The sequence below is a fragment of the Lolium perenne genome, chromosome 5, assembly GCF_019359855.2.
Source record: "Lolium perenne isolate Kyuss_39 chromosome 5, Kyuss_2.0, whole genome shotgun sequence".
Classification (NCBI taxonomy): Eukaryota; Viridiplantae; Streptophyta; class Magnoliopsida; order Poales; family Poaceae; genus Lolium; species Lolium perenne.
The window spans coordinates 162,978,847-162,989,801 of record NC_067248.2 but is presented as its reverse complement, the minus strand read 5'-3'; the positions used below and the strand labels follow the sequence as shown (position 1 = coordinate 162,989,801).

General features: G+C 41.6%; 1 long non-coding RNA gene across 2 annotated transcripts; it reads right to left on the bottom strand.

Moving 5' to 3' along the window:
- Window positions 1-3,993: 3,993 nt before the first annotated feature.
- On the bottom strand, window positions 3,994-9,574 carry LOC127300450 (uncharacterized). Of its 2 annotated transcripts, none has more exons than XR_011746016.1 (3): window positions 9,368-9,574; window positions 8,648-8,847; window positions 3,994-4,009 (listed from the first exon to the last, which is right to left on the bottom strand). It is a non-coding gene; the product is annotated as an uncharacterized lncRNA (long non-coding RNA). The 2 variants fall into 2 exon arrangements; XR_011746017.1 differs by lacking the exon at window positions 3,994-4,009 and adding an exon at window positions 6,618-6,847.
- Window positions 9,575-10,955: the final 1,381 nt, after the last annotated feature.

Genomic DNA, 10,955 nt, shown 5'->3' with positions numbered 1-10,955 from the left:
CCTTGCATGCATTTTATAGAAGCAATCAGACTGAAACACAAACACTGAAGAGAACTTCAGAAAAAATCTGACAACAAACGAATAAAAATGTCTCCCTAAATAGGATGTTTTAGACCAAAGAGTCAGAAACACCATCTGATCAGTTAAACCTATGAGCAGTCAACACAAAGTGAAAACTCAACCAATAGTCTCCCAAATGGAAAAGTAAAATACACTGTTTATCCTATATAAGCAAAAGAAATAGAGATCTATTTGGACTAAGTGTATCATGTTTTGATGCAGAGAGGATGTCCTAGACACAAGCACAAATCTCACGATCACACGGTTCCAAAATACTCAATGCCTTTCCAGTTTACTAATTCATGGCCTTTCACACTTGCAAAAACTCATGTGAATACATAGTATGGTAAAACACTAGACAGGGGTTTCAGCAGCAAATGACCTGGGCCAAATATCGAGGATTTACAAGTCTGCATTGTTGTAGTGTTCATGTGGAGGTGCTTAAGGTCACTCTTGAGCTCCTGGTTTCCGTTCTCCAGATCAAAGAAGCCTGAAATATTCAACATGATAAATACTGTGAATTCTCTTTCAAAGTTTCAAAAACTCTTCTAAATACAAAGAAAGTATGGTAAAAAGGCTACTTGCAAGGCAAAATGAAAATCTTATGAATTCTCTTTCAGAGTTTCAAAAACTCTTGTGAATACAAAGAAAGTATGGTAAATAGCTACTTGCAAGGCAGATACCAAGTACACAAGAATATTCAAGATAAATTAATTCCTAAAGTTTCTTCTATGAGTTTCTTCTACTACTTGGATCAAGCTTGTTCACACCAACAACTTAACTATGTATGCACAGAATACATTCATAAGGATCTCAAGTATATAGCATGTTCATTGGTCCCATGTGACATCAAGATAAAGAAAATTATTTGCAACTTCAAACACTGTGAATGGATGGAAAAGGTATTAACCCATCATTTTCCTCATAAGGATAAACACAAGAATCACAAGCAAAGCAAATCAGGGGCATTCTCACAAGGGATGTACCTGCTACCGGTTTAGGGCTGCTACATGACCACTCCTAGTCTGGTTGAAGGTAACATGGGACTGGATTCGATTTGAACTCCATATTGGCTTCCAAAGCATCGAGCTCTGCATTTTTCAGAAAACAAAATGAGAAAATCCAAAGGATAATTGTCTTTGTAAATTGCAACAGATCCATACCGCAAGAGCATTTATGGGATTATAGCTAGAGTGATATACGCTGGTGAGTAAATTCAAATGCAAATCTATATCCAACAGTGGTTCACAATACTAGCGAGTAAATCCAACAAATGGTTCCAAAGTTGGTTTGCACCGCAAGGAAATTGGGTGTCTCGGTGATATATCTCACCTTTTTGCGGCCTTGTTCCCAATATGAGGCACCTTGTGCACGAGGCAGATCTTGCCGCCCCGGCTTCGAGGCTGAAGCTGCCCTCGCCAGCCTTGTAGAAGTCCCCGGAGTGGTGGATGGCAGACAAGCCGATGCTTGCTCACCGATCCAGCAGCAGCAGTCGGGTGGACGAGGGCCGCAACCATGCAACAGCTAGACAAATGGAAGAGTAGCATCAAGTTAAATCATCAATCCATAAAATAGAATATGTATACATTAACAAGACTGCTTATTGTCAAGTTTAAAAGACGTACTAAGAATTTTAAGATAAGAAAGTAGAAAGTTGCTTTGATGTATGACAATAGTGATAACATTTTCACATGCAACAATACACCAATTAAGGTGGTTATAATAATATCACATAATCAACCACGGCTTCATTATTTTGCTTAGCAACAAAGTAGCTAAAATCCTAGAGCTTGATCCCTTAGCAACGCAACAAATTGAAAAACTTCTTACACCTTAGAGCTAGGTCCAATACCATAACAGGTTCCAGTTCAAATATTATGTGGTTGTGCCACAACAATTAAACATGGTGAATTAATACACCGACACCCAGATTGCCTAAACCTTACAGCAGGAGAGAAATCACAATTAATTTGTACACAAATACCAAACAAACAAATTAAATTATACCAGCTGTACAAGCATTAGATTTACACACGAGAACTAACTAAGAAAATCGCTTAGTTTCTCACATGCATCACATCTACACAATAACAAACTATCGGTCTACTTATTTCTGAAAACAAAGTTGCAGCTAGCGATGAATCGGAAGAGGAATGCAACCTTGTTGATAACATCAGATTAAAGCATCAACCTATTGAACTTAATAAGAGAATTGTCTCGCGCTTTCCATCAGACCGTTCTTTTGGTTGCATTGGCTAGTGCATGAAGCTTGGCAAAACCATCTTGTGGAAAAAGAACTAAAAGCTTTTTACCCAACTATTTCTACATGCACCAGTCCACTCCTACCACATAGGACCCACAAACTACGGTTCTGCTATAGGATAGTCACCGTCATGGAAGCTTCTTTGGAGCAGCAATGGCCCCACCAATTAGCCTGAAAAATTGGCAGATGGCGCCACAGCGAATGGATGAGGAGTCCAGAGGGAAGGTCACAAGTCAAAGCTGGAGTAGCACACTCGCAGAATTGATCTCGCTCCAGCAATAGTGCAGCACCAGGCATTGATTTTCAAATGGTAAGGTGGAGTGCAACTCAAGTCAAAGTCATATTTTTTTCTTTCCGGAAAAGGATCGATATGGAGGACAATGTATGTCACGTGCATGGCAATGGACTGGCATGACACACATATACACACCAGCTACCTATAATGACACTTGCAATTAATGCAATTGACCTTGGAAGGAAATACTGATCTTCCCAACATATGGCCTCACAAAATGAGAAAAAAAATGCAAAATAAGGAATGGTGTTTTTTGTGATATTGTTTTCCATATTTGGCAAATACTGTTCTTCCCAATATATGGTCTCACAATAAATATCCCTCCGGGAGTGGTACCAGGAACTTACCAAACACCTAGAAAGTCGAAGAAGGCCACCCAATAGTCATGAATAAGACATCAGCATCCTACGCTCCCTTGCTTCAATAACTTACAGTTAGAAAACATCAAATATCAGTGCAATGAAATGTCATAACATTGTGAATTAAACCAATAGAACTGAGTTCAAAGAAAGAATGGATAAAAGCAAAAAATCTAAACCTCTAATTATAACATCGAGATGATACTTCTAATCATAAAAGAGCTTGCAGTCTAGCTTGCTTTTTTTTTTGAGATCAGCAGTCTAGCTTGCTATTCTTACAAAGTAGAGCTCACATAAGCAAAGCACATAGTCATGAAGTCCGCCACTTAGAAAAAAACCATTCGTGTAGATACCAGATGCATGTATAGATACTAATTGCTCACATATGCATCTGTAGGTGCTAATTGCTCAACTACACAAGGATAACCAGTTCACTGTTGCACAACACAAGAAAACCAGTACCATAAGAAATATATAACCCTCACCAGCATAATATTTATACACGCATAGGTGGTAGCAACACCCAGATCATGCCATGATCTAGCAATAAAATATCAAGACCAGACAATACCAACCAGTGGTATTCAAAACCAAATAACAACAAGTTTAGGACTATCAAGAAAAAATCACATAGAAACTACAGTGACCATATGATCATATGTGAAAGTCTTAGGGAAAAAACTTAGAAACTACAGTGACCATATGATCATCATCACCATCAATCAAATAAGGGTCATCGTCTCAAGCGCCGGAGCATGGTAAAGCAAAGGCACGATGGTTCACATGGGAGACAGAGATCCAAGTGGTAAACCAGTAGCTCACCGAAGAGGTCGTCCACGAGGATGGGCGTCACCAACACCGCGGTTGTGGCACGGTGAGCTCATGACGCTCACTAGGACCTTCTGTTGACCTTCGCCATCATGTTGGCTATGATGGGACCCACCTGCAGGTTGTCTTGGTGCTTGGCCAAGTTGTTTGGGATGCTCATCCCTGCCGAGACGTAATGTCAACCTAATCCTGCCCCAGAACACCCTGAAACATCAACAATATACTACTCATCAACATAGTGTACAGAATTACTACTACGCTGTCGATGCAATAATAGGGCAACTATTTTCATGAAAAAATCAAGTTATCATAAATAGCAACATTCCAGCTGCAATAACATTTGCATATAGATCAGACAAGGTGCTGATTAACTACAACTGCATGGCTAACCATTTCATGGCAAGATAAGCAAAGAATGCTATTATGCACTGAAATGCTCAACCAATGCTATTATGCACCGAAATGCTCAACCAATCCTCCAAGTTCACGGCCGTCCATTTAAATAGGCCATGAATTAGCAACTATGTGCTTCGAACTAGCATCTACTTCAACAGACTTAAATTTGTGCAGGTTCTTTCATTATCTTCGATATTTTCACAATCCAATGCCCTGTTTTAATTAAAACAAGGCCAGGACAGAGGATCATTAGACACGGTACTTACGCAGCACCTTCAAATCCTAAAATGAACTTTTGAAGCATCCGATGTGCTCAAAGTACAGTGTTAGGAGGCTACTGCCTAGCATATCTGGATATAGAACTGCTACCGTCCTTGGAGAAAAAAAATCACTTAATAAACCAATCTAAAAAGGTGATTGTACTCATGTAATAATTATATAAACGCCTCATGAATCCACAAACAGAAGCTCTCAGGTTCCAATCATACGACACTAAAAGCTACGCAAGATCGTATTTTTTTACACTCGGTCAGAGTCCTGCAACTCCGTGCGGTCTAAGGATCGAAAAGACAATATGTCTCACCTTTTATTGCATCCTCGTTTTCTTAGCAACAGAGCAAAATGAAATTCTTAAACCTTTGAGCTAGGTCCAATACCAGAGCAGGTTCCAATTGAAATATTATGTGGCTGTGCCACAGCTATTAAACATGGTGAATTAAACAACGACACCCGTTGCTTAAACCTTACAGCAGAATAGAAATCACAATTAATTTGCACACAAATACCAAATAAACAAATCAAATTACTAAACGCAGTTATTCTAGTTCTACAAGCATTATATTTACACACGAAAACTAACTACGAAAATTGCTTTCTTTCTCACACACGTCAGATCTACACAATAACTAATACCGGTCTACTTATTTCTGAAAAAAAAGTTGCAGCTAGCGATTGAACCCAGAAGAGGAACACCACCTTGTTGACAAGGCTAGATCTAAGCATCAACCTGTTGAAGGGTACAAGCGAACAGTTCGGGCTTTTGGTTGCATTAGCTAGTGCCTGAAGCTTGACACAACCGTCGTCTAGAAATAGAACTAAAAGCTTTTTACCCAACTACTACTACGGGCACCAGTCGACTCCTGCCACGTGGGACCCACAAAGTATCAATTAGCATGAAAAATTGGCAGGTGGTGCAAACACCGAACAGATGGGGAGTGCAGAGGGAGGGTCACACAAGTCAAAGCTGGAGTAGCACACTGGCAAAAAAAATCTCGCTCCAAAGAATAATGCAATATCGTGCCTTGCATTCGTAATGGTACGGTGGAATGCAACTGATGTCAAAGTCATATATTTTTCTTTCAGTAAAAGGATCGATATAGTACGTGTTATATGCTGGACAATGTTGTCTATCATGTGCATGTCAATGGACTAGCATATCATGCATATAGGCACCAGCTACCTATAGCAGCACTTGCAAATAATGCAATTGAGCTTGGAAGGAAGTGTATTAGTTTGTGATATTGTTTTCCATATTCAAGAAATATTGATATTCCCAACATATGGTCTCAAAACGAATATCCCTCTAGGAATAGTACCAAAGTTGAAGAAGGCTAACCCTACAATCATGAATTAGGCATGAATTATAAAGGAAACATCAAATCTCAGTACAATGAAATGTCATAGCACTGGGAATCAAATCAATAAAAAAGAGTTCAAAGCAAAGAATGGATAAAAGTAAAGCTCTAAGCCTGTGATTATAACATCGAGATGATACTTCTAATCATAGAAAAGCTTGCAGGCTAGCTTGCTATTCTTACAAAGCATAGCTCACATAAGCACCCACATAGTCATGAAGCCCGCCACTTTATAAAGAAACATTCATGTAGATACCAGATGCATGTATCAATTCCAATTTCTCACATATGCATGTGTAGATACTAATTGTTCAACTACACAAGAATAACCAGTTCGATGTTGCACAACAAATACAGGAGTAGATTCGGATCAAGAGAAATACCAGATAAATCTATGAAGTAATAAAGAGAACACAAGTACCATAAGGAATATATAAACCTCGCCAACATAATATTTATATACACAGATAGGTGACAGCAACACCTAGGTCATGCCAAGATCTAGCAATAAAAGATCAATACCACACAATACCAACAACTGGTATTCGAAACCAAATAACAACATTAGCACTATAACACAAAATAATCAACTACATTAGCTTAGAAGGACCTCTAATAACCAGGCACATATGTGAAAGTCTTAGGGAAAAAACTTAGAAACTACAATGAGCATATGATCATCATCACCATCAATCAAATAAGGGTCATCGTCTCAAGCGCCGGAGCATGGTAAAGCCAAGGCACGATGGTTCACATGGGAGACAGAGATCCAAGTGGTAAACCATTAGCTCACCTAAGAGGTCGTCCACGAGGATGAGCGTCACCGCCACCACGGTTGCAGCATGGTGAGCTCATGACATTCACTAGGACCCGTCGTTGACCTTCGCCATGATCTTGGCTATGATGGGAGCCACCTGCAGGTTGACTTGGTGCTTGGCCAAGTTGGTTGGGATGGTCATCACTGCCCAGACCCAAAGTCACCCCCTCGGCCTCTCCCCTGCTCCAGAACACCCTGAAACATCAAGAATATACTACTCAACATCATAGTGTACATAATTACTACTCCCTCCGTTCATCAATACAAGGCCATTATCAAAAATACATTTTTCATCTATACAGGACCACTAACACCAATCGAGAAAAAGTAATTAACTTTTTGTCTAGTAGGTCGGTACTTATTAATGCGAACATTGCATGCAGCCATAGAGAAATAGTCACCACTTGAAGTATATTTAATTAGCAAAGAACCCGAGAGTATTTCTAAATAAATAATCGTGTGGCTTTATTTTCTTGGTACTGCAATATGGGTTTGTGGCCTTGTATATAAGAACAGAGGAATTACTAAGTTATTGATGCAAGAAAAAGCGCAACTATTTTCGGGAAAATTCAAGTCACCCCAAATAGCAGCATTCAAGCTGCAATAACATTTGCATAAAGATTAGACAAGGTGCTGATTAACCTAAAATTTCATGGCATGATAATCAAAGAATCTAGCCAAACTACATTACAACGAACATTGCATTTCACAATGTCTTGAACGATTCACCATGATTATTGTGTAGATTTTACATGCTAACTATCCAATAAAACAAGGAATTGATAACATGTTTTGCATTTTAGGGGGGGGGGGGATCCATCTTTTTTAATAAGCAGCAGATCAACTCTAACAAATGCAATCAAAAACATTATAGACAACAAAACCCTCTAAATAAGAACTAAAGCTCCAGGCATTAAATATTATCTGGTTTAAGGTTGACATTAATTAAGTCACCCAAACGAAACACACAAGCCTCGAGCCAACATTCTGTCTGACACACAGCCCACAAGTTAACTAGAAAGACTTATCTTTCTAAAACATTCAACCACCACAAGACAACACCCAGCAAACAACCCAGCCAAGACAAAGAAAAACCGCTCGGCATATAAAAAATAAACCGGTTTAAAGTTTCCGACCTGGTCGAGCTCGAAATTTTGAGAGCTTGGCTTATAATATCATAAGTAGAACCAAATACAGTAAAATTGTAAAATGCACCTGGATAAATGTACAGAATCATGGATTCGAAGTAGAAAAGGTCAGGGCAATTATTCATGTACCTACAGTAAATTTGCTTTCTTTGATTTTCATCAGCATCATCATCAGAAAAGAGACCTACCAATATCAATGTTCCCCCACACCCCGTATACCTCCACATTGCGTGATATCAAAACTAATTCATACACAAGTGCTAATTCATGTCTTGCACTATGGCTTGTGCTTTGAAAGGGCAGCTACTTGGTGTGATACCAAAGTCTCTGTTATGAGAGTACCTCAAGGTAAATGGAGCCGCTGGTAGTTACGAATTCTAGTCATCATATTACAGCGGGGTTAGACACATGAACGGTACAGCCAATGCTTCAGCAGCTGGGTATGCTGTTTGATTTCAGGAGGGCATAGGTCAAGAAGGAACCTATGAAACAAGTCGACGCTTGTGAATGTTATAAGCAGGAGTTGTCCGCAACAAATTTGTGGCGCATTAAGGTAAAACACAGTGAGAACCTCTCCATGGCAAACCTTTCTAATGCAGTCAATTGCCCCTCTCCATATACATTAACAAACACCTTCATAGGTAAAGTTTCAGAGAGACAGATTCATTTTAAATGAGTCATCCGTTTAGTTGCTAGTACTGGAAAGATATAGTAAGATTTTAGATGCCATTGATGGCACAAGACAAATTTTGATTTGGTGAAACAGATTTCCATCTACTGTCTATGCACAATCAAATTTAACAGGAAAAAATACAAGTTTTAGCATAAACAGATGAAGGAGATGGACCTCAAAGGGCAGCTGCAGGTCGGGGAGGTCGTCGGCAGCAGCATGAAGGAGTCGTGGAAGGCAGCAATAGGTCGGGGGACGTCGCCGGTGCCGGCAGCAACAGTTCCGGACAGGCGACCACCATCTCTTCTTCATGCGGCGTGGCGAGCTCCTCCCGCCGGCCGCAGCCAACGCCCAAGCTTCTTGTCCCCAACAGCAGCCTACAGGTGGTGCTCAGCATCAAATTTCGAGATGCAAAGTCAATATTAATTCGTTGTACTCTAAGAAAAATCTTGAACAAATAATGTTTTCAGGGTGCATGGGATTTTATGATAGCTTTCTTCAGGAGTATTCTTGGCAGAGATATGCTCAAAAGCATCACTGCAGAATACTTGATTGATTTTATTTAGTTCACTTTTTAGATCTCTGTTCATCAAACAATAAGCATGGCCTTAATAGGCTTCCCTAAATTCAACTAATCAAAGAAAATCTTAAGTATATAAACTATAATGGGTATAAGTTGCAGTGCTAACATTGCATAATTCGAATTCTGCATTAGGAGTGAAGTTTAGACTAAAAGAAGAATAAATCACAGGAGTCATGATTTTGGATGTAATTGATGGCACACAACAAATTTTGATTTAGAAAATCAGATTTCCATCTACTGCGTATGCACACATTCAATTTAACAGGAAAAAGGAAATACATTTCTTAGCAAGGAAAGAGATGAAGGAGATGGACCTCAGAGGGCAGCTGCAGGTTGGGGAGGTCGTCGGCAGCAGCATGGCCGAGTCGTGGATGGCAGCAACAGCTCGGGGACGTCGCCGGCGCCGGCAACAACAGTTCCGGACAGGCGACCACCATCTCTTCTTCCTGCGGCATGCCGAGCTCCTCCCGCCGGCCGCGGCCGTCGCCCAAGGTGCTCGTCCCGAACAGCCACCAGGACGACGGGTGCATCTCCGCCCCTCCCTGTCCTTGGCTCGCTTCGCCACAAGGACGGACACAACCATGGCGGCCCTCAGGCGCGGGTCCGCCCACGCGCGTCCATCTTCTGAGGAGAGGCCGTTGCGCCTATACCCCGGTGCCTCTTCTCCGCCTGGTAGGGGGTGGAGAGGGTTTGGATGCAGGCGTGAAGGGGATTGGGTGGCCAGCCTAGATGGGATTGGGTGGGTGGGTGCGCCGGTGTGAGCGGCGGTGCTGGGTTGCCGGCGGGGAGCAGCAGAGTGCGGCGGCGGCGATGGGATTGTGTGGGTGGGATCGCTAGGAGGCGAAGCGAGCGAGAGGAGAGGTTGGGTGGGATCGCTGCGTGCGTTTTGTGTTCTCCGTCAAATCTACTCCTGCAGTCAGGATTTACTTCGTCTCGTCTCATCATGTTGAGTTTAGATCTCCAAATTTCGTTTCCCGATGTACTCCAATCAATATCGTGATCAGTCCAGAAGTAAAAGATCATTTGTATCCTAATTAATGGCATGTTGTAGTCAAGGAGTAGTCGACAATGCATGCATATTTGTGATGTACCATCATGGTTCACATGTCTACTCTAATCCATCCCAAAAAAAAGTGTATGATTAATTTCATGTTACATGTGTTACTATTTTATGGTAAAGTTTAGTTAATTTTGAAATTGTTTGACTTTTAAAAAAGAAAGGCGTGCACTTATTTACGAACGGAGGGAGTAGGCTCCAAAGATCCTGGGTAGATGGCTAGCAACGTAGGCAACAACCGAGTCGTGCAACCGACCTTCCCCCGGTATACTTTGCTCCTCGCGAGATCGTCGTTGAACCAGATCCCGACATTGGTGACTTGGATATTGGTTACCACATCGCCTTCGGCCGACAATACTTGATGCAGTGTTGTTGGCTGTGCTGGCTTTCCTCCCCCTCCACGGTCGTGTTGTTGGCCGGCTTCGGGTTCTTCGTGGACATCGGCGAAAGTAGTGCAAGGCCTTGGCCACTGCGGGGGATGACATCGTTCTCGACGCCGTGTTCCTTCTTGGAGGCGCCACCAAATGCCCCTCCTTTCTCGTAGCTTGATCACACCTACGTGCTCAACTTGCGCGGGGCAAGGTTATCTTCATCATATTTTGGCACACCCTCTTCACCTTTCCTTGATCTTATTGTCGCCACCATTGTCTCCCTAGCTAATTTTGCACGGTGTTTTGCCCGGTTTGGACGGCCTCCTAGATACCCATGGGTTGGTTTCTTTGGGCGGCGTGTCATGCCGCGGGCAATGCCAATGATTTCTTCCTTATGCAGTGTTTTCAATGTGTCGTCGGATATATATTAAGGTTGTGTGTTTTGGGGTGGTGGTTGGGCTAGGGTAAGACTCG